This window comes from Gopherus flavomarginatus, chromosome 3 (assembly GCF_025201925.1).
Source record: "Gopherus flavomarginatus isolate rGopFla2 chromosome 3, rGopFla2.mat.asm, whole genome shotgun sequence".
Lineage (NCBI taxonomy): Eukaryota > Metazoa > Chordata > Testudines > Testudinidae > Gopherus > Gopherus flavomarginatus.
In genome coordinates, this window is record NC_066619.1 from 139,268,450 (window position 1) to 139,278,868 (window position 10,419).

Below are 10,419 nucleotides of genomic sequence, written 5' to 3' on the forward strand. Positions count from 1 at the left end.
AGCAGGAAAACAATAGGGAAACCTGCTGCTCTCTCTGGCCTGGTCAACACTACGAGTTTATGTCCATTTAGCAGCATTAAATCACATTAACCCTGCATCCGTCCACACAAAGAAGCCCTTTATATTGATATAAAGGGCTCTTAATACCGGTATCTGTACTCCTCCTTGATGACAAGTAGTGCTGAAATCAGTATTGCCATGTCAGATTAGGGTTAGTGTGGCTGCAATTTGACGGTATTGGTCTCTGGGCGCTATCCCACAGTGCACCATTGTGACTGCTCTGGACAGCAATCTGAACTCGGATGCACTGGCCAGGTAGACAAGAAAAGCCCCGTGGACTTTTGAATTTCATTTCCTGTTTGCCCAGCGTGGAGCGCTGATCAGCACAGGTGACTATGCAGTCCCAGAATCAAAAAAGAGCTCCAGCATGGACTGTTCGGGAGATACTGAAGCTGATCTCTGTATGGGGAGATGAATCTGTTTTATCAGAACTCCGTTCCAAAAGACGAAATACCAAAACATTTGAAAAAATCTCCAAGGCTATGATGGACAGAGGCCACAATAGGGACTCAACGCAGTGCTGAAACTTAAGGAACTGAGACAAGCGTACCAGAAAGTCAAAGAATGAAATGGACGCTCATGGAGGGAGGGGCGCCTGAGGATTGTAGCTATCCCACAGTTCCCGCACTCTCAAAAAACCATTTGAATTCTTGGCTGAGTTCCCAAAGCCTGAAGGGTGAAAAACATTGTCGCGGGTTGTTCAAAGTATATGTCGTTCCCCCGCCTCCTGCCCCCATGAAAGCAAAGGGAAAAAAAATCCTCTCTCACCTTTTTTCAATGTCACTGTATGTCTACTGGATGCTGCTGGCAGATGTGGTGCTGCAGCACTACACAGCAGCATCCCCTTCCCTTCCCTTGCGGACGGCAGACGGTACAGTAGGACAGGTATCCATCATCGTCGTCCCGTGAGTGCTCCTGACTGACCTCGGTGAGGTCGGCCGGGGATGCCTGGACAAAGATGGGAATGACTCCCAGGTTCATTCATAGCAGCTGGAGGCTGCGCTCCCCTCCCCCCTTTGATCCCTGCTTGCAGAAGCAATAAAGTCAGTGTTGTTTCAAACTCCTGCATTCTTTATTACTTCATCACACAAATGGGAGGATAACTGCCATGGTAGCCCAGGAGGGGTAAAGGAGGAGGGAAGCAATGGGTAGGGTTGTTGCAGGGGCACCCACTAGAATGGCATGCAGCGCATCATTTCTGCGGGATCTCTAGGGCTCTGACCCGGAGCGCCCGTTTGCCCCTCTGGTTCTTTAGTAGGCTTGCCTGATAGTCTAGGCAGAACTGACTCTCCATTAGACAAAACTTAAAGAAGAGAATGACCTGGGGAGTCATTCCTATTTTTGTCCATAAGCCCGTGGCCGACCCCATCGAGGCCAGCCAGGAGCACCCATGACAGCAGCAGATGGTGCAGTATAACTGGTAACTGTCATTGTCAACTTGCAAAGCAGCAGACGGTACAGTAGGGCTGGTAACCATCTTTGCTAACTTGCAAAAAGCAAGGGGATGCTGCTGTGTAGCACTGCAGTACCACATCTGTCAGCACTATAAAGAAGACATACGGTGACAGTGAAAAAAGGCTGAACGGGCTCCATGGTTGCTGTGCTATGGCGTCTGCCCGGGCAATCCAGGGAAAAGGGCGCAAAATGATTGTCTGCTGTTGTTTTCATGGAGGGAGGATTGAGTGATGACATTTACCCAGACTCACTCATGACACTGTTTTTGCCCCATCAGGCATTGAGATGTCAACCCAGAATTCCAATGGGCAGGGGAGACTGCGGGAACTATGGGACAGTTACCCACAGTGCAACGCTCTGGAAATTGTATAAAGTCGAGGACACAGGCCCATACTAAGCACATTAATTCGGCGGTGTGCGTCCATGTACCAAGGCTAGCATCAATTTCCCTGGCCAGGCCCTTTGGAGGTTTGAGCTACTCCCTGTGGTCACCCCACTCAAGGAGCGTTCGTTCTAGGCAGTAAGCTGGCTAGACAGTAAAACTTCAGATGCTGCTCCCAATGCTACACTCAGTTTTTCCGAAAACTAGTATCTGTACAATTAGTCTACTTTCTGGCCAGAAGAGACCATTACAGCATCTAATCTGACCCCCTGCATATCACAGGCCTCCTGCATAACACAATAGCTACTTCTGGGGGAAAGGCATCTAGTTTTCACTGAATGACTTCAGGGGATGGAGATTCCACCACTTTCCTTGGTAGCTTGTTCCTGTGGTGAATCATCCTCGCTGTTGACTATTTGGGGCTTAGTTGTAATATGAATTTGTCTCTTTTCACCTTCCAATCATTGGGTCTTGTTATGTCTTTCTCTGCTCCATTCAAGAGCCCTTTAATACCCAATCTTTTCTCTCCATTAAGGCACTTCAACACTTCAGTGAAGTCACCTTTCAATCTTCTTTTGATAAGCTAAACAGATGGAGCTCTTTCAATAGCTCACTAGAAGGCATTTTTCTCCAGCCCTCAGAACATTTTGGTGGCTTTTTGCTGCCCCAGCTCCAATTTCACAGTATCTTTTTCAAATGAGGACACCAAAACTGGAGACAGTATTCCAATATCAGTCTCACTGATGCCGTGTCACCTCCTGTGATGTTATTGACATAATCTGTAACTTTATAGATCACCATTGTGACCACTGTTCTATATTTGCAGCCAATATGATAGAAAGGTTGTTGTGAAAGGGGTCTATGGAGAGGTTCTGATTGGCTGATTATAATTATGCTATCTCTAGATGTGTATCATTTTTGTAGTTGACTTTATGAATATTGGCTCTATGCTGTCTGTATTCAAACTTGTGCTATGCTTCCGAGGAACACCCCAGCCAGACAAGTTGGTGTCAGTTCTGCCTAGCCTGCTTGATGGCCCATTAAGGACCATCAGCTCTACAATCAACCCATTGAGAGAAGGTAGATATGCCTTGTGGCTCAGCAAGGTATGCAGGGATCTGCCTATGGACAAAACTCAAAGGTTTTTCTATGCCACGTGCTGGATAGAGTGTCCTTGGGACAAAGAAAACAAAGACCACATGGCAAGAAACTGTAAAAGGCTGATGCCTCGTCTCCATCTTGTCTTCAGTCCTGCTTCATACCTCTGAAGGGACTTTGCTACAAACTGAAGCTCTGTACAAGGGACTGAATGACCCATCCCAGCTGTGGATGGACTCCAGAGACTTGATTTGAACCTGCAGTTTATTCCATCACTGCTACAAGCCTGAACCAAGAACTTTGCCATTACTGTATGTGAAGGGTTAAAATTCATGTGCATATTATATAACAACCTGGTCTATGGATTGTGCCAGCTCTTTTCCAGACCCAAAGTCCAGAGTATAATCAAGGGACCAGAAGCCTAGCAAATAGTGACCAGCTAAAAGAAAGCTGGGTAAACAGAAAGCCTTGCTTGCTAAGATAGGTTTGGTCAGCAAATTGCCAGGTGTTGGAGCTAAGAACTAAAGAATTGTATCTTATTCAGAGTTGCAGATTGAACAAAGAATCCCTGTTCCTATTGTGTAAGTCTCTTCTGTAGGGAGACGTTCTTCCCAGAGATCCAACCTTGAGTTTATGAAAAGTTGGCAGATGTCAATATAAGATATGGCATCCTTCCACCTCCCTTCCCAGGGACCAATGCCTTGCCTTAAGACAAACAGAAAACAATCTTTATTGCCATATACTTTCACTGTTTCTTTGCTTTAAACTCTAGGAATGTACCTGGAGGACAATCAAAGGAGTTGCTCCTTTCCTATGGACCTCAAATCAGAATTCAGCATAGATATTTTATACTAATAACATTTTATCAAAGTATTCATGAAATGTTAACTTGCTAACTTGAGACCATGGGTGGAGACATTATGTAACCTGTTAACCTTTGGCTACTGTGCTTATCATGTCTTGCTGCAAAACGTATCCCAGAGTTTGAAACTCCCTACCCCGTCTCTTTCCCCCACCCATGGAAAATCTATATATTCTATTGTAATCAATTAACAGTGTCTCTGAGCCTAATAAGCAAGGTGACACTCTGCCAGTTCTGTGTGTAATAAACTCCTATTCTTGCCCTCTACATGGTGGAGATTTATGTCCTTCACAGACACCTGCTGAACAAAGAGGAGATTCAGCATCCAGCTTGGCTGAATGTGTCTTCTCTCCCCACAGCTTGGTGATCTTCTGAGGAAATGGAGAAGACTGCCTTTGCCTAGCTGTACATTGCTTGCAAAAGAAACAAGTCTTTTTGGTGGCAAGTATTGAAAGGAGCCATTAGACAAATGTGGAGACAGGAAAAATGTCCCCCAACTCAACTGGCATCTGTGGATGCTGAAGTCACAACACAAAGTGCTAAACAGTATATGAGCACAGGCTGATGTCAGAAGAGTCTCTACCAAAGCCTTTTCCACCAGCAGGGGCCTCTCTGTGCGCAGAACTCCTGGTAGTGTGATGGCTGCAGGCAGTGGAGAACTCTATTTTGGCATCTCTTTGTCAGTGAACATCTACAGAGGCTGTTTAAAGGTCTTTAGATAGTGATCTTTGGGAAGAGCTGGCTGAAGTGTCTTCCTAGTAACCAGAAGATCCTGGCTTGGCCTGCCAGTTCTTCCGTGCAAGTCTTGAGGGAAATGGGGAATGTCTGTAGTTTGGAATTTGCAGGTGTTGTCATGGACCATCAAAGGGAACAGTTGCAAGTATTTTCTCAAGGCAGGCACTATGGCTTGGGTGGCTAAAGCACCTGTCTAGTAAACAGGAGATCCTGGGTTCAACTCCCAGTAGTACCTTGTTCTATGGGTTTTGTCTCCTCTGCTCACATTTTCCTGTGTCTTTCTAGGAAACAGAAGAGACCTCCCTTGGTATCCAAGTCATTGCTTGCTAAGGAAAAGGCTTCTTTGGAGAGAAACATTGGAAAGAATCAAATCACAAGCCTGGAGTTGATGAAAAGGCTGCTGTGACTGGCATTGGCATGGTGGTTGCTTTGACTGCAATTGCTGCAACACAAAAGCCTGCACCACACGTCCTTGTGATTCGCTGGGGATGTCCACACACAGATGTCATGTCATCTTCCTTTTGATTGTCACTGATGAAAAATGGAGCAGCTGGAAGAAAAGTCCCAGAGGCACTTGCCAGGTAAAGTAGAGGTTAGAGATGCAGCACCCAGTGGTGCCTTGCCAAATCTGTCCACTCCTCACACTTTTTGGTCAATCTTTTGAAGAAGCAGAGAAGACTGCCTCTGCCTTGCAATGCAAATGCTTCCAAAAGAAACCGGTCATTTTTTCTGACAAGTGTTGGAAGAGGCACCTAAGAAATGTGGAGACAAGGAAAAGGTCATCGTATCTCAACTTGCATCCATGACTCTTGAGGCCACAACGCAGAGCACTGAGCACTGTACGACCACAGCTGGGGACAGAAGGGCCATTTTCAAAGGCATTTTCCACTAGCAGGGTCTTCTCTGTGCACAGAATTTCTGATAGTTTGATGTCTGCTGGCACTGGAGATCACTATTTTGGCATCTCTCTCTCTGTCTCAGTGAGCACCCGCTGTGGTTGTTGAAAGTCTGTGATGGGATCTATGGGATGCAACCTGAACAGTGGGACCCCCTGAGCCCTTTGTCCCACCACCTGGACTCCCTCTCACACATGTGATGCTGAGACAAGCTGTGAATCTCTGGCAGATATTGCACTTACACAGACATCCGTAGGTAGGGACACAGCCAACTGAATTACATGAATGCTTCTGCAGCCACTCATAACACTAATGATAGAAAGTCGCCCCCCCTACAGCTCTGCAGCCTTGCACCCCTGGATCATACCATCTTGCCTTAATCAGAAGCCTGATCAGTGTGAGTTTATTACACAGGGTCCACCCCTCCCTCACTGTGAATAGTACATGAACCAGCCTTGTAATGGAGCTGAGATTTCCCAAGAACTTCAAGCAAAATACACCAGTTTAAGTAGAGCATAAAACAGATTTATTAACTACAGAAAGATGGAGTTTTAAGGATTATAAGTGGTAGGAATAAAAGATCAAAGTAAATTACCATGGAAATTAAAGATAAATTCACAATCTAAACTTTACACCCTATTACACTAGGGCGTAGTTCAGTTATGCACACAGGAAGGCTTAATGCTCGAGCTGCTGCACATGCTGGGCAGGCTTAAGGTCGGGCTCCCCATGGCAGGAGAGAAGAAGACTCGGCCCCTGGAGGGGCAGGCTGGGGCTTCCTGGATCCCAATTGCTCACAGCCAGCGCCCTGCCCCCACTCCCAAGTCATCCATGGTGCCCCCAGGTCGGCCAGAATGGAGCAGCAGTTTTCACTGCACTACGTCCACTTATGGCTTGCAGGCAACTCCCAGACTCACCACAGTCCACCATCTCAGCCAGAAAGGAGCCCACTCAGCCTCACCATTGCTGCTTTTCCTTCCCCCCAGAACCCCGCTTCTCCTGGGCTGCAAGTAGCCATCCCTGGGATGCCAACAGGCAGCCACAGGGGTCTGTCTCCCAGCAGCCAACTGCACCTCCATGGGTTCAGCCCTCAAAAGGGCAGGTGGGGGTTTCCTGGATCCCAGTTGCTCACAGCCAGCCCAGCCTCCACCTCTAAAACCATCAGTCATGCCCCCAGGTTGGCCATAAAGGAGCCGCCATTCTCCACTTGGACTCAGCTTTGCTTGTTTTCCTTTCACCCAGAACCTCCCTTCTTCTCCTGGGCTGCAAGTAGCCACTCCTGGGAAGCCAAGAGGCAGGCACAGGATTCTACCTCCCAGCAGCCAACCACACCTCCACAGGCTTTGCAGAATGAAGGGTGGTGCTTTACTAACCCCACTTAGCCACACAGCTTCTTCCCTGCCTTCCTCAGCTCAACTTTCCTCTATTGCCCCATTCCTGCCTCACTTCCTCCTTTGGCCAGTCACGCAAAGGAGCCCAGCAGGAAATGAGAGCCTCTATAGGCCAACCTCCAACAGCAGAGGTGGCCAAGCCACAAGCCTCCAAATGGTGACTGGCCTAACTACTCTAGGTTCTCCAGCCTGACACCCAGGTGCTTTCTCCACTGCTGTCAGCATCCTCTGTCATGCAGGGGTTGGAGTTATCCCAGGGACAGGCCAATAGGAGGAGTGGCCTTTCTGAACAACAAGGGGATCTGGGAAAAGGAAGCCAGCCTGTTTCTGCCTGGTTTTGAACCAGGGACCTTTTGCGTGTTAGGCAAACGTGATAACCACTACACTACAGAAACTCCTCCTACTGGGTTGTTGCTCACTCTGGCACAGACCGATGGACAAATCTAGAGAATGTGGTGGTAGCCCCTCGATAGGTCAGCTGGCGGAGCAGAGGACTGGAGCCAGCACTCAGGAAGTCGTCCTTACCTCGCCCGTGTGACTCCAGCTTGAGGGAGAGCTTCTTTTTCTTCTCCTTGCTGACAAAGAGCAAGAGAAGAATGAAAGGTCAGGTGGGCCAACTCGGTGCAGAAGCCCATGCTGTCTTTTCCTGCTGCATAGCCTGAAATGAGGGACTCGTGGCAGTTAAAGGAACTGCTGCACTCTCAGAAAACATCCCGCACGTGCATAAAGGAGGATAGAAGAGCCTGTTAGTCTAGCACGCTCCCAACTGAACTGTTTCAGCAGCTGCTAGGTTTCTTTTTGGCCTGTTACTTTTCTGTCTGGGATGTTGTTGTCAGCTGTGGCACAGAAAAAGGACGTCATTGCGAGCTGCCCATGAAGATAAGATTAACTTTTGCCTTCCTTGCTCGGCTTTACTTGCTTCCTCACCCTATTCCTGCCTTAGTTCCTGTGTTACCTGAAGGCAACGGGGGCCCAGCAGTACGAAGAGGAAGTTAGACAGCTAGACCCTGGTGGCAAAAGTTCTACCACCGCTTGCCACCCCACTCTCTTCTCCCAGCTTCACATATTGACCGCCAGGGACTTGGTGCCCAGCAGCGCAACGGAAGGCAGTGGACAGAGCCACCCTCGCCTTGAAGCTCTGGCTCATTAAACCGTATCTTCAGTTGCTGATGGCCAATGAGAAACCAACAGCGCTTGCTATTTTAGCACTTGAAAATGCCATAGGTCAGTCACTGGATCTCTTTAATGCTGTTACATAACAAATGAAAATAGAATCTCAGTGTGACATTCTGTACCTTTGGGGGAGTGTGCTGTAACCCCCATATTCCTCATTTTCATATAATCGTGATCTTATATACAGAGCATGCCTTGTAAGGTATCAGGGGAAAGGATATGATCTGCTGAAAGTCATTTCTCTACCCATAGATGTTTACCATTCATGCATATGAAGTTATGAGAATTGTGCAGTGTGGTTATCACTATGCTGTAAGGTGGGGGAGTCAGCCAAATATTAGCTCCCCAGTGACAACAGCAAGGAAAGTAACCAACACCCGGACAGGGTGTCAAACAACCCATCAACAGCCATTGTTCAGCAAGGGAGCTACAGTGCAATCACTTACCTGCAAGAGGACACCCCAGGGGAATTGCTCAGACTTGCTTGGAGAGACGCAGTGATGCTCACCTGACTCTGAAGGGGGAGCAAAGCCAAGAGGGAAGAAAGGACATGATAAAAGCAGAGACATTTGCCATGCTTTGTCTCTCTCGTCCACCTACATCTACAGACACCCCCACACCAAGCAACTGAAGCGCTGACGAAAGGGGAGAGCCTGGCTGAAAAGCCACCAGCCGGCCTGTGGTGAGAAGCATCTAAGTTTGTAAGGGCATTGAAAGGGTTAAGATCAGCTTAGAGTGCATTTTGCTTTTATTTCACAAAAACAACGAGGAATCCGGTGACACCTTAAGAACTAACAGATTTATTTGGACACAAGCATTCGTGGGTAAAAAGCCCTCTTCTTCAGATGCATGGAGTGAAAATTGCAGATAGAGGTATAAATGTATATTGGAACATGATGTAAAGGGAGTTACCATACAAGGGGAGAACCAGTGTTGAAGGCTAATTCAGTCAGGGTGGATGTGGCTCTCTCCAAGTAATTGACAGGGAGGTGTCAATACCAAGAGAGGGAAAATTGCTTTTGTAGTGAGCCAGTCACCCCCAGTCCCTCTTCAAGCTCAAATTAATGGTGTTAAGTTTGCAGATCAGTTGTAACTCTGCAATTTCTCTTTGAAGTCTGTTTTTGAAGTTTTTTGAATGGCTTCTTTTAAATGGCTACTTTGAATGGCTACGTTTAATTGTGTTATTGAATATGAACATGTAAACGTGCTACAGAAGTCCCATGTGGTCTAGTGGTTAGGATTCTTGGCTTTCACCCACGCAGCCTGGGTTCAATTCCCCACACAGGAACAATGCAGAGCTTCCTCCTTGGAGGGGAGGCAGGAAACAAAAAGAATGGGAAGGGATCTTGCCAGCAGCAGAGCTGGATAGAGTTGGGAGCAGTACTGGATTTGACATGGTGCCATAGTGCTAAGCCCAAGCTCTGAAGGGACCTGTAACAGTAACATCCTCCCCTCTGCAGAAAGGGAGCCTCAGAGCAGCCTGGATTCAGTAGGGGAGCTGAGACCTCATAGGGCCCTGGGAGCTGTAGTTCCTTGACCAGCTCCCTGCCTTGGAGCAGAGAAGGAACATGTCCCAGCATTCCCTTGGCTGCTATCAACAGGAAAGGGAGGGGGGAAGCTGTGAGACTCCATGGGCTGGGGCTGGGGGGCTGGCTGCTAGAAGGGGGTGCCACCTGTGAATAGGGAAGAGGTGTGACCAAGGAGTAGAAGGCTTTGGCCCAGGTAGCACCCTCAGAAGACTTCCCCAGACAGGCTTAGGGATGCTGGTGTGACCTTGCCTGGCAGCCCCCAAAGATGGAACTGGGTGGACTAACTGGACAGGGCCCCTCTCTATCTGAAGCTGGGCAAGGGAGGTATGTGGATCCCACCAGAAGGTAAAGTGGTAAGTAAGGAAGGGGAGGCTCTACTGGACCTGGACAGCTTCAGATACAGGACAGGAGGATTTCCACTTCTGAGCCATGAAAATAGAAATTGACTTTTCCTTTCCAGATGTATCTAATATTCATAAAGGGAATCTAGCCCCTGCCTTCCAGATCTGAACACCTCAAAATCAGGAGTGCTCAAGCTCAATTTGGGCAGCTGTTACTTCATTTCTCCCAAATCAAATATGCTGATCCACTGTCATTTACTGTAGAAAAAGTAGGAGAAAATTGAGCAACAAACGTTGGGGTCTTCACAGTGCTAACGAGGGCTGGAATTGCTATTTTCAACAGCCATTACACTTTTTTTTTAGTTTTGTTTGTTTAAAAGGAAGACAGTGATATTGCACTGGCACATTCCCCATAGAAACAAAGAATGGAACAAAAGAATAATAAAGGCACCTCAACTTTCCTCATTTATGTAGGACAGTCTTATTAGATGGATCCA

At 47.6% G+C, this 10,419-nt stretch overlaps 2 non-coding genes across 2 annotated transcripts; one reads left to right on the forward strand and one right to left on the reverse strand.

The window, feature by feature from the left end:
• Positions 1-4,753: 4,753 nt before the first annotated feature.
• TRNAT-AGU (transfer RNA threonine (anticodon AGU)) lies at positions 4,754-4,827 on the forward strand. Its single transcript has one exon. It is a non-coding gene; the product is annotated as a tRNA-Thr (tRNA).
• A 2,374-nt stretch (positions 4,828-7,201) lies between these two features.
• On the reverse strand, positions 7,202-7,274 carry TRNAV-AAC (transfer RNA valine (anticodon AAC)). Its single transcript has one exon. It is a non-coding gene; the product is annotated as a tRNA-Val (tRNA).
• Positions 7,275-10,419: the final 3,145 nt, after the last annotated feature.